The sequence below is a fragment of the Gossypium hirsutum genome, chromosome D09 (assembly GCF_007990345.1).
Source record: "Gossypium hirsutum isolate 1008001.06 chromosome D09, Gossypium_hirsutum_v2.1, whole genome shotgun sequence".
NCBI lineage: Eukaryota > Viridiplantae > Streptophyta > Magnoliopsida > Malvales > Malvaceae > Gossypium > Gossypium hirsutum.
The window spans coordinates 12,289,256-12,303,112 of NC_053445.1; the positions used below are offsets into that span (position 1 = coordinate 12,289,256).

Below are 13,857 nucleotides of genomic sequence, written 5' to 3' on the forward strand. Positions count from 1 at the left end.
GTATTTTCGTGGGGTGCACTGATTTTGTTTGTAAAATAGAATAACGGTACGATGCGGTTATGTATAGAATATAGATAGTTGAATAAGTTGACCATTAAGAATAAGTACCATTTGCTTTAAATTGATGACTTGTTTGATCAGTTGTGAGGGGCGATATTTTTTTCGAAGATTGATTTGAGATTTGGTTATTATCAATTGGAGGTGAAGGACTCTGACATCTTGAAAATAACTTTTAGGACTCGGTATAGGTATTATGAGTTTTTGGTCATGTCATTTTGTTTAACTAACACTCCTGTTACATTCATTGATTTGATGATCCGTGTGTTTCATTCGTACTTGAATCAATTTGTGGTTGTTTTCATAGATGATATTTTGGTGTATTCTCATTTTGAGGAGGATCACGATGCACATTTGAGGATTGTTTTGATGATTTTGAGGGATAAACAGTTGTATGCGAAGTTGAGTAAGTGTGAATTTTAGTTAAAAGAAGTGACATTCTTAGGTCATGTTGTGTCAGTAGAAGGAATCTGTGTGGATCTAAAGAATATTGAAGTGATCTTAAAGTGGAAGCCACCTAGGAGTGTTACTGAAGTTCAGAATTTTTTGGGTTTATTTGGTTATTATTGTAGATTTGTTGAAGGGTTTTCTCTTATTATTACCCCTTCACGAAACTACTTAGAAAAACGTGGTGCTTGAGTGGACTAATAAAAGGTAGAAAATTTTTGAAAAGCTTAAGGTAGTTTTGATTGAGGCACTTGTGTTGACGTAACCAAATCCTGGAAAAGATTTTATAGTTTATAGTGATACTTCATATTCGAGACTCAATTGTGTGTTAGTACAAGAGGGTAAGGTTGTACCTTATGCCTCAAGACAATTGAAGATGCATGAGCATAATTATCCAACTCATAACTTGGAGTTAGCTATTGTGGTATTTGTGCTTAATATTTGACATCATCATTTGTACGGTAAGAAGTGTGTTATTTATACAGATCATAAGAGCCTTAAGTACCTCCTCACCTAAAAGGAGTTGAATGTAAGGCAACAACATTAGATTGAACTTTTGAAGGATTATGATTGTGTGATAGAGTATCATTATGGCAAGACGAATGTTGTTGTTGATGCTTTTAGTAGGAAGTCGATGACGGAATTGAGAGTTATGTTTGCGCGCCTAAGTTTAGCCAATGATGGAGGTTTTTTAGGTGAACTTCAAGTGAAGCCAACTTTGTCTCAACATATTAAAAAGAAACAACTGTTAGATAGGAATTTGTTAAAGAGAATTCAACAAGTTGAGCAATGTGTTAAGGGAGATGTTGATGTTGACAGTGATGGTGTATTGAATTTTTGAGGTAAATTATGTGCGTCGTCTTATGTGGATTTGAGGTAAACGATTCTTACCGAGGCATATAGTAGGCCTTACATTAGGCACCCCGGTAGTGGTAAAATGTATCATCATTTTTGAGAGATTTATTGGTGGTTTGGCTTGAAGCATGATGTTACAGGTTTTGTAACTCACTATTTGGTTTGTCAGAAGGTAAAAGCAAAACATCAATATCCTTTAGGTTTGTTGCAACCGATTGCTATTCCTAAATAGAAATGGGAAATGATCACCATGGACTTTGTTTTGGGTTTGCCTATGACCCTGACGAAAAATGATTCAGTGTTGGTAATAGTTGATCAGTTTTCGAAGAGTTCGCATTTATTGGAAGTGCATACCAATTATTATCTGTAGAAGTTGGAAGAGTTATATTTTGCTGAAATTGTACGCCTTCATGGGGCTCTAGTTTCTATTATTTCATATAGGGATCCATGTTTTACTTCTAGGTTTTGGAAGAGTTTGCAAGAGGCTTTAGGATCGAAGCTTAGTTTCAGTATAACTTATCATCATCAGATAAATGGTCAGTCAGAAAGGGTAATTCAAGTTTTAGAGGATATGTTGCGAAATTGTGTGATGGAGTTCAATGGTAGTTGGGAATGATATTTTCCCTTAGCAGAGCTTGCTTACAACAACATTTTTTATGCAAGTATTTGTATGGCACCGTTTGAAGGGTTGTATAGTAGGAAGTGTAGGACTCATTTGTGTTGGATAAAACTAGATGAGAAGTGAGTTGTGGGATTAGATTCGATTCGTAAGATTGAAGAGAATGTGAAGTTGATTTGTGATCGATTGAAAGCAGTATCTGACAAGCAAAATTTTATGCAGATGAAATGTTAAGATATCGAGTTTCAAGTTGGCGATAAGGTATTTTTGAAAGTTTCACATTGGAATAAGGTTTTGAGATTTGGAAGGAACGGTAAATTAAGTCCAAGATATGTTGAACCATATAAAGTTGTTGAGAGGATTGGTGCGGTCACTTATCGACTCAAGTTGCTGCCAAAACTTGAGCAGATCCATGATGTTTTCCATGTATATATATTACGGAAGTATCGTTCAAATTTGTCACACATTGTGCTAATGGAGGAGAATGAAGTTCGAACTGACCTCACTTATGAGGAAGAGCCAAATGAGATTCTATCTCACTAAAGAAAATGTTTTACGAAATAAGAAGGTTTCGTTGGTAAAGGATGTAACACCCCTTACCCGTATTCGACACTGGAATCGGGTACGAGGCATTACCAGAACACATACACTTATAAACATGTTAAACCAATTTATAAAATTTCATTCAAATTTAAACTCTTCAAATTTTTAACATGCTTTTATAAATGTTCACGTTATAACTTCAAAATACTATATTTGTAACAAATAGGGCTTCTGAGACCCAAAACATACTCATGCAATTCAATACTTCATTTCCATTTCATTTAATTCATGATTTTCATGTTCACGATTCAATTCAATTTCTTAATCCAATATACATTTCAATACCACAATAATTCATTTAATTCAAATCATATCATTGCAATTTCCGTTTAATTCACGTACAGTTCAATTTCATTAAGTTCAATACTAATACATATTTATCGTTTAACTTAAAGTCCCATTTTTGCGTCATTTTACACTTCAAGCATGAACTTAGTATTTCATTTCCTTTCCACTCCCGTTTCCTATGCATATCACACAAGATATAAACATTACACTCAACCATAGTCGCAAGCTAGTTCTTTTTGAAGACTAACCACATGATAAACCATTTTAATAAAGATTACAAACTTTAAACCTTACCACCCTTTAATGATCACAAGCATATTTCTATCTAGGCATTTACCATTTCAATGCATAATTTTATAAATTTAATGTGGCGTAATCCAGCCACAACTTGGCCAAAGCCTAAGCATACACACCAAACATGCTAGCCAAATAAACATATAGTATAAGCATTATAAGCATGGATAAGCACCATATTTACTTATGTATCAAACTTATCAACATCAGTTAATTCATAAACCATTTCTGACATTGCTACATACCAAATCATATACCAAGTATACCACATACACATACTATGAAACTTTATTTTCTCACATGAACTTTAACAATAACTAATAATGCACAATTATAAACTTCATTTCTTTTCAATTGTTTATCGATTATAATCGAGCATATGGCCAATTATACAAAAATCATTCATATGTTCTTCCAATTTTCCTCCTCCTCCTCTCCATTCCACATCCTTAATGTACATAAGACTCTTAGAAATAATATTTTCTATAGTTTTACTATTCACTTACATGTATACTTAAAACTGTCTCTCAGAGTCAGAGTCACTAAATTATTTTTAGCCAAAGCTAAAAAGCTATATATTAAGAACCGTTAATTTTCCCCGAAACTAGATTCACATGTCTTCTTACCATAAAATTTTCAGAATTTTTGGTTTAGCCAAATAGTACAGTTTATTCTTTAAATTTCCCGTGTTTCACTGCTCGACAGTTCTAACCTCTCTTCACTAAAAATTAATTATCTTATTGTACAGAATTCGAATATTGTTTCTTTTTATATCTCTTGAAAATAGATTCACTAGGGATGCTAAAAATATAAAATTTATCCCATAATTATTTTTGTACAATTTTTGAAAATTTTCCAAATTCAGAACAGGAGATTCCGAACTCATTCTAACTCTGTCTAACTAAACTTCAAATATCTCAAAATATATAACTCTTTTGCTTTCTCTGTTTCTTTTATGTGAAAATAGACTCATTATTCTTTAATTTCATATATTATTCAGCCTCTAATTCAATCTCCAACATTTTTGATGATTTTTCAAAGTCACACAACTGTTGCTGTCTAAACTATTTTATTGCTAAATGTACTATTTCATAATTTCACTTTTTCACTTTCAATCACAATTCAATTCAAAATTTACTTTTCCATTTCTAAGTCGATATTCAATTAAATTCCACACCTATATTCATTATTCAATTACACTTAGTCAATTTCTCGATAAGCACTTCGGAATAGTAACAGATACTCGGTGGATTCAGCCATAGCAACCACCTTATTAATCAATGATGTCCGGTGGAATCAGCACATATCAACCACCTTACTAATCAATGATGTTTGGTTCACATAGTAGCCTGCACATAGTACTACACATATGACCATTACCATCCGATACACGTAGTAGCCTGCACATAGTACTACACACGTGATCGAAACTATCTGGTACGCATAGTAGCCTGCACATAGTACTACATATGCGACCTATCATTCCGGTACACGTAGTAGCCTGCACATAATACTACACACGTGACCATCACTTTCACTTTTACATAGTGGCCTACACACAATCCGTGCCACATGTGATCATTTCTGTCACTTCATTCGTATCTCTTTTTATTCCAAAGGTTCATTCGGGAATTTTGCACTTTTTCTCACTTTTCTTTTTATCGATCAATTTCAATATCTCGTCTTTCTTGATTTATAAGAATACAATTAACTTATATAACATTTACACTATTCATTCCAGTCCAAAAATCATACTTTGGCAAAATTACGTTTTTCCCTTTAAAGTTTCACAAAATTATGATTTTTCCCCTAGGCTCGTAAAATAATTTTTATTCAATTTCCTTGCATTTTAGGTCTAGTTGAACCATTTTCATAACAATAGCAATCCACAGTACTCACTTATTCACACACTTGTGACATATTTTGTAACATTTACAATTTAATCCTTTTAGGCATTTTCATCGAAAATTACTTAGTACAAATCATTTATCACACTCCAAAAATTCATATTCTTCTATAAGACATCAAAATACATGCATATAATTCATGGGTAAATTTTTAAACACAAAACCTAGTTCAAAACAATGGTAACAATAGCTAAATCTTGTTACGAGGATTTCAAAAACGTAAAAATCATTAAAAACGGGGATAGAACAGACTTACAATCGTGCTTGGAAGTTTGAAAAACCCTAGCCATGGTTTCTCCATGCAATTTTCAGCCTAGGGGTTACAGATGGACAAAAATTAGCTTTTAATTTTGTTTTTAATTCATTTTAATAACTAAATGACCAAAATACCCTTAATGAAAAACTTTGGAAACATGCCTAACCATACCCATTTTTGTCCACCAACTTAACCAATGGTCTAATTACCATATAAATACCTCTAATTTAAAATTTCATAACAATTGGACACCTCTAACATATAGAACTCAACTTTTGCACTTTTTACAATTTAGTTCTTTTAACTAAATTACGTGCCCAAACGTCAAAATTTTTGAACAAAATTTTCACGAGATCATTTTGTGAAATCGTAGACCATAAAAATAAAATGAAAATAAATTTTTTTCTCGTCGAATTTGTGGTCCCAAAACCACTATTCCGACTTGCCCCAAATTCAGCTGTTACAAAGGTTTTGTAGTGCAACCACAAGACAGAATAAGCTACTTTGGAAGATGAAGACACGATGAAATGATAATATCCTTATTTTTTCAACTTAAGAAAATTTTAAGGACGAAATTCTCTTTAAAGGGGGAGAGTTGTCACACCCCAAAATTAGGCCTAGTAGTTTTGAGGGTATTTTAGGGACTTTAACTCTTGAGTGCTTGAAAATTTCGTAGCATGGTAAATCAGAAATGTTTTCATTTATGGATTTTAGAAAATCAAATCAATTTTTAAAAATAATGTTCAAAAACCTTTAATTTTAAAATAATGACAGTTTTGGAAAATGGGTTAAAATTAGGAGTACCACAGGGGCAAATAGCCCAAAACTTTAAAATCAACCTAATATTTCCCCCCACCTACAGGAACTCACGAAACCCCTCCCCTTTTATTTGTGTTTATCCGTCCCTTTCTTAACCAAGTCTCATTCTTCCAATTTTAATTTTCAAGCTCCAATTCCTTTTATTTCTACCATCATTCTAGCATTAAACCTCCTTAGAATTCCACAAAAACCATAAAGAATACCATTGATTTCAACATTGCTCAAACTTGTGGATTTTCTAGATTTTCAACCAAATATCCATTTTTCTCCCATTGAAGGTAATGATTCGTTTTCATATTAGTTTTTGATGTTATCTAGTCTTTTAAATAGAGTTTTTACCTATTGAATCGAATGCTTTGAATAAATACCAAAAATTGGGTCGTTAATGATGGATTTCAGGATTTTGAATAAAAACAAAGTTTCAAAGTGTTTTCCAATTAGTTTTGATGTGACTAGAAGGTTTCTAAACATTCCTTAAATTTTCGTTAAAGAATTTCGATGTTTTATTGAATTTTTGTGAAAATTGCCATAATATGTCAAAATTTTGGAACTATGAATTTGTATAGTTTTGAGAAGTTTGAAGGTTCAGAGTTTTTTTATATATTTAATTAGTCGATTGGAATTAGTTTCATGCGATAGGAATGCGTATGTGTTGAGATTTTTATGTTTCAACTAAACTTATCGAAATTTCAGTTTCACGAGAATTTGGATTAGGCTTGTGTTTTTAGTTAATTTGTATGAGTTTTTGGTTGGATGTTAATTGTGTTTGTGGTGTGATTTACTTTGGTGAGGTTTTGGAATTGTTAGGACCTTGTACGAGTAAAATGAATGGGAAGGAAATGTTAGTTTAAGCTTTTAGCAACAAGGCGAAAGCGCGACCGGTGAGTGTTTGGAATCGCTACTTGTAGATGCGTGTCATAATGTTAATTGGGAACTTAGGGGTAGCCTAAACTCCTACTCTAAGTTCCGAGTGTAAGCTTTCTCTTGCCCTTGTTTAATTTGTAAAACATGTGACTATGTGTTGTGGTATTATGAATTAAGATGTGATACTGTGATATGTGAAATAAGCTAGTGATGACTGTTGTGAAAGTGTTAATAGTGAGTATGTTGTACATTTTGAATGACAGTAATTATGTTGTGCTTATAATGTGAATATGCATATAAAAAGTGCTAAAAATGGTAAGTAATTATTTGGTTTATTGTGGATACTTTGGCCTTGTGACTTTATGAAACCATTAGATATAGTTGACATGCTATAGGATTGTGAGTACTTACCCATTTGTTGTATTTTTGGGGCGTTAAGGCCCGAGATAATTTTTGGAGATAAGGGAATGTAAGCTAAGCTCTATTCCACGGGACATGTTTAGTGTGTTGGAGAGTGCTAGCTATATGCTACGTTTTTGGGACATGTTTGGTGTGTTGGAGATCCGTGTATTCGATGAGTGGTGATAGAGCTTACTTTTATGTTTCATAGCTTCAAGTCCAAACTATCGTTACATATGATTTCCTAAAATGTGATATTATGATTTGTGATGTAAGCATGAACACGTGGAAAAATAAGCTAAATGTGTTTATTAGTAATATTTTAATATATTAATATGTTCTCTTAATATAGTGCATATGTAGTTGAGCTTTGGTCGTTTTCGATTAACGTATGATGGGATGTCTATTTGGTGGATATTCTAATCATTTACTAAGTTTGTTTAAGCTCACCCATTCCTTTTTAAACCTTTGCAGACTGTTAGCGTTGCGATGCAGAAAGTTTCCAAGGGAGTGATCCAAGTAGACTTAGCATTTGTTTAGGTGATTTATAACTATTATTTTGAATTTTCGGAATCAAGTAATGTGGTAGAATTTCAGTTGTTATTGCCATGATGTTTCGATGTTTACTCATTATTGTTTCTCGTAGAAATTATGGATGTTGATTCTGGTTCATTGTTTAGTTTAAATTATTGATGATGTGTGAAATCACCAATTCTGATATTTTTGACATTTGGATTATGAGACCATAAATGCATGATAACTAGTAAGTGTATGATTGTGTTATATGCTCTTCTTTGGTGATATAATTGTTGTTTTGTACAGAGGTATCGATAATCGAGTATTTAGTATCTATACCTTATGATATTTCGAATGTGTAAGAAGTCAGTAACTCAATTTGGTATTGATACTCGGGGTAAATTTTCTGATACTTTTCGATAAGGTATTGATAGTTTGCTGGTTTGAATTTTTATGGAGAAACAATATGCTGATTTGGTACCCATTTTTTGATCAGTATCAGTGCCATATATGCAAATTATCGATACCATTGAATGAGTATTGATACTTACGTAATTTATATTGATTTTTTGTTAATGGCCTTAAAGCATGCTTCTTTTTGTTATAACCTTATTTGATGTATAATTAGCATGATTTAATGTCGCCTAGGGTATTCTTGACCTGGAATCTCTTTAAGTGTTCAAATTTGTTAAATTTTGCATGATAATAAGACGTTATGTAATTGGTGATGTGACAGTGGGGTAGCGTCTTGTTACTTGGGCATAGTGATTCATTTTGTAAAGCGAAAAGGAATCTTGGAGTGGAAATTGTTGAAATGGGTTGGGACTTATCTATAAGAGCACAATCTCGAAGGGCTTTAACCATGAATAGTGTCTGGTTACGTGAGGAAGGTGATGAGGATATGGGAGGAATCAGCAAGGAAAATAGAGGATTCAGAATGGGCCAGCAAAAGATGGGATGGAAAATAAAATATGGGAAGCCTGTTGATCCAGTTCTAGGTTTTAATTTGGAAGGAGGTTCATCATCTGTAGGCCAAGAAAATGAAAATTCACTGACAGATTATGCCCTAAATGTGATGGACCACGATCTGAAGGATGTAGCCCTTGTAGTGGAGGAGAGGAAGAAGAGATCTAGAGGGGAGAATGAAGATTTAACAGGAAAAGCAGAGATGGATAATATTATGGCAAGAAGTAGGATAATGGTGGATCTTAATCACTTATCATTAGCGGCTACCAAATGGCAAGCCGACCGGATGCAATGAAAATCCTAAGTTGGAATATCCTTGGATTGGGGAGTCCATGGACAGTTCGAAGACTTCAACACTCGCTGAGGACTTATGACCCCCAAATAGTCTTCTTTATAGAGACTAAGCTTTGTACAAACTAAATGGAAAGAGTTCGATGAAGATGTGGTTTTGTAAATGGCACTGAAGTAGATTCGGGGGCATTAGAGGAGGTTTGTGTCAACATCACGCTTCAGAATTTTTCTAAAAAGCACATTGATATAGTAGTGGCTGATAATGAAAGAGATGTTAAATGGCGATTTACCGGATTTTATAGAACCCTGTATGTACAAGATAGAGAAGATTCATGGGAAATCTTGAAAAATCTCCACAATGATGAAGACATTCCTTGGTTTGTTTGTGGAGACTTCAATGAAATTATGTATGATTTTGAAAAAAAAGGGAGGCTTGCTTAGAGATAAAAGAAGAATGAAGATGTTCCGTGAAGCTTTGGAATTTTTCCAACTGATTGATGTGGGATATTTTGACAGATGGTTTACTTGGGAGAGAGGTAATTTACTTGATAAAACATACAAAAATGTCTGGACAGGGGTGTTGTAAATGAGAATTGGATTTCTATGTTTCCTGAGGTAAAAGTTCAGCATTTGGTGCATTTTTTTTTCTGATCATTGTCCCCTTTTAATTGACACATAAAGAAGAAAAATGGAGGACAGAAAGTCGTTTCAAATTTGAAGCTTGGTGGATTTTGGAGGACTCCTTTGTTGACGAAGCTAAACACATATGAAAGACGACATCAGGAGATTTTCTAAAGAAGCTGGAAATTTTAAAAAAGGGCCTAGAAAATTAGGCGAGACAAATGCGAAGAAATAAACAATGGAAAAAGGAATTTTTAACAGCAAAGTTATCAAAACTGATTGAAGCTGAAAGGGACGATATTAACTTGGCTGAGATGATTGATACAAAGATTCAGCTAAACTTTAAAATCGAAAAAGATGAAAGATACTGGGAACAAAAGGCTAGACTGAACTGGCTGAAACTAGGTGACAGAAATACAACTTTTTTCCATAGCCAAGCAACGCAGAGGAGGAGGAAGAATCTGATTAACAAGCTACAAAATGATAGTGGATGAGAAACGGAAGACCTTCAGGAAATGAAGAGTATTGCACGATCCTACTTTCAGACTTTATTCACTTCAGGAATCAAGAAAACTATGATCATTTGCTCTCGGGCATTGATCGATGTGTTTTTAAGGAGGATAATAGAAACCTTACAGTGCAATATACAAAAGAAGAGGTTCGGGAGGCGTTGTTTGAAATAGAAACCACGAAGGCACCTGGTGAAGATGGATTTCCAACTCTTTTTTATCAGAAATGTTGACACTTTTTGGAGAGGAAGTCGTTTCCTTTTTTTTTACAACTCTTGAATGGAAAAATGGAGGTCGGTTCAGTTAAATCAACACATATTGTGCTTATCCTAAAAATTAATAATCCTTCTAATATGACACATTTCCAGCCTATTAGTTTATGCAATGTTATTTATAAAATCATGGCTAAGGCTATAGCAAACAGATTTAGAGATGTTATTGATAAATGCATTGATAGCGCGTAAAATGCCTTTGTGCTAGGAAGATGAATCTCAGATAATGTATTGCTAGCCTATGAATTACTGCATACATTAAAACAGAAGAGAATGGGGAAAATGGTTATATGGCAGTAAAACTGGACATGAGTAAAGCTTATGACAGGATTGAATGGAAATTTGTTAGGGAGATAATGTTGCGGATGGGGTTTGTTCAAAACTGGGTTGATTATATCATGAACTGCATGTCTACTATTTCTTATCAAGTTATGCTCAATGGAAGTATTGGAGAAACTTTTCGTCCAACCAGGGGGCTTCGACAAGGTGACCCATTGAGTCCGTTTCTTTGTCTAATATGTGGAGAGGGATTATCTAGTCTCATGAAAATGGCTACAAAAGAAGGAATTTTAAAAGGAGTCAAGGCAAGTAGAGGCGGTCCACAGGTGTCACATTTATTATTTGTATATGACTATATTTTATTTGAAAAAGCGTCAAGAAAAGTGAGTATAAACGATGTTCGGGTCAGTGTGTGAATTTTGATAAATCAACTGTCTTCTTTAGTAAAAACACGCTGGAGGAAGAAAGACAATTAGTTGTCAACTTGTTGGGAATTCAAAGTTCAGATGAGCCAGAACGATATCTAGGTTTGCCGAACATGGTATGTCAAATAAAGAAGGAGTCTTTTAGAGCTCTAAAAGATAGATTAAAGCAGCGTATTGAAAACTGGAGTATTCGATTTCTATCGCAAGGTGGAAAAGAGGTATTCATTAAGGCTATCCTATAAGCCATGTCGACATTCAATGGCTTGCTTTTTACTTCCAAAGTTACTATACGATGAAATGGAGGGCATTGTTGCGAAATATTGGTGGCAAAAGGGTCGTGGAAGGGGGGAATTCACTGGTATACTTGGAAAAATCTTTGCATTTTGAAAGAAAACGGAGGGTTGGGTTTTCAAAATCTTAGCCAGTTTAATATTGCGTTGTTAGCCAAACAAGGCTGGTGACTTTTTAATTATCCAAATTCTCTTTTAGCCAGAGTTCTTAAAGCTAAATATTATCCAAGTTCTGACTTTCTAAATGCACAATTGGGAAACTTACCATCTCTTACCTGGAAAAGCATTTGGGCATCGAAGGGTCTCCTTCTTAAAGGGCTAAGCTAGAGAGTTGGGAGAGGAAATCAATCTCTATTTGGACTGACCGATGGATACTAGGGATTGAACCTGAGTCATGGCACAACAGTGGAGGCAATGGTGAGCTGGAACTAGTATCATATCTAATTGACAGTACAACTAAGATGTGGAAAACGAAGATAATTACAACTACCTTCCAAATGGACATTGCTCAAAGAGTATTGCAGATTCCTCTTGCGATAAGAGACTGTGAAGACATGCAAGTGTAGAAATGTTAACACTCTGGCGAGTTTTCATTATGAAATGCCTACAAACTATTACAAGATGCTAGCTTGGATCCTAGTAGTTATTTAGTACAGGCCGAAACTAAAAAATTCTACAGGAAGTTATGGAATTTACAACTACCATCAAAAATTTTAATTCTTATATGGCAGATTTTCTGGAACTATATCCCTACGCTAGTTAATCTTAGATACAAGAGAGTGATTACAAATGTTAGTTGTCCTCGATGCTGCTCCTGAAGAAGAAGACAGCTACCACGTGTTTCGGCAATGTCCTACAAGCATTGATGTTTGGAATAGTCTTAATATGACTTGAGTAACAGCACACACACAGATCAAAATACATGGACATGGCTCACATAGGTTTTTGGAAGGGGTACAAAGGAGCAGATCTGAATGTTCTGCTGCACCTTATGGGTTATTTGGGGCTCACGGAATCAGATGGTTCATGAGAGGAAAATCACTTCAGGAAGGGACCTTTCACACAAAATACAGAGCTACTTATTGGAACTTGAAGGAGTGCGTGAAAAAATGCTTACCTTTACGTCTGCTACAACTTAAGGACAGGGAGGGGAGTCATTGAGGGAGATAATATAGTTCGACGCAGCTTTTGATATTAGAAATTCCAGATCGACGTCAGGACTAGTAGTTCGGGATCAGAAAGGTATGATTAAAGCCTCAAAATCGATTCTTCATTCCAACGTCTTATCTCCGTTTGTTGTAGAGGCATGTGCATGTTTAGAAGCAATTAAGTTAGGCATCGAAATGGGTTTACGCTCAGTTACGATTATGGGGGATTCGAAAACAGTTATCAACAAATGCCAAATGACAGTTCGGGATAAATCGATTATTGGTACGATTATTAAAGATATCTAAAGTAGCAAATCTCACTTTCAAGAAATTGCCTTTAGGTTTATTCAAAGAACAAAGAATCTTCAAGCCCACAAACTAGCAAAGGATGCATTAAAGAAAGGGGAAGAGATGTACCTGGTAGGGGAGACGCTGAACTATAAAGAAACTAATCCAGAAGAAAGATAGCCACAAAACCCAAACTGAAGAAAGATGTTGAAGGTGAAATGAAACAACAAAGATAGCAAATAAAGATAGATTTTTTTGGAAGTTGCTATCCTCTGAACAGAACTGACGTTTTGACATGAAAAGTCAGAAATAATAATGGTGTCCAGGCTGTTTTGATTTGGCTGGGAAATGACTGTTGGTTTACTTTCTCTTATTTTCTTTAGTATTTATTTTCTGTTTATTTCCTTAGTTAAATTTCAGTGGGCTTCTCATTTAAGATAAAAAGTGTAGTCCATGTTTTAATTTTCTGTCCATTCCAGCATAATTGAACCCAATGTTTTTTGGGCTGTAGTATTGGTTTTTTCTATTCAAATAATAATACCCCAGTCAATTTATTCAAAAAAAAAACTTTATAAATTTTGTATGATTGTGTTAAACATTGTAAAATTTTTGTTTTTAATATATTTTGGGATTAATTTTAATTTTTTTAACTTGTTTCATAAATTATTTTTTAAATCAAAACTTTTTTGACTAATAAATAGTAAATTCCATTATGCTAAATTAATTTTTTTGTTGTAATTCATTATATGGATTTTTATTAATATAAAAATTCATAAATACTTATATTAAATATATATTTTTAAAAAATTTAAATTGTAAAACAAATTACAAAAAATTAAAGTTT

The 13,857-nt window shown here is 33.8% G+C and overlaps 1 protein-coding gene across 1 annotated transcript in view; it reads right to left on the minus strand.

Annotated features, from left to right (window-relative positions):
• The window catches only part of LOC107892161 (sulfite oxidase), a 36,852-nt gene extending 23,558 nt beyond the window's left edge, over positions 1-13,294 (minus strand). Inside the window, exon 1 of the mRNA XM_016817168.2 lies at positions 13,143-13,294. The gene's annotated coding sequence lies outside the window, so the exon portion shown is untranslated. The remainder of the gene's footprint in view (positions 1-13,142) is intronic.
• Between the last annotated feature and the right edge of the window lie 563 nt (positions 13,295-13,857).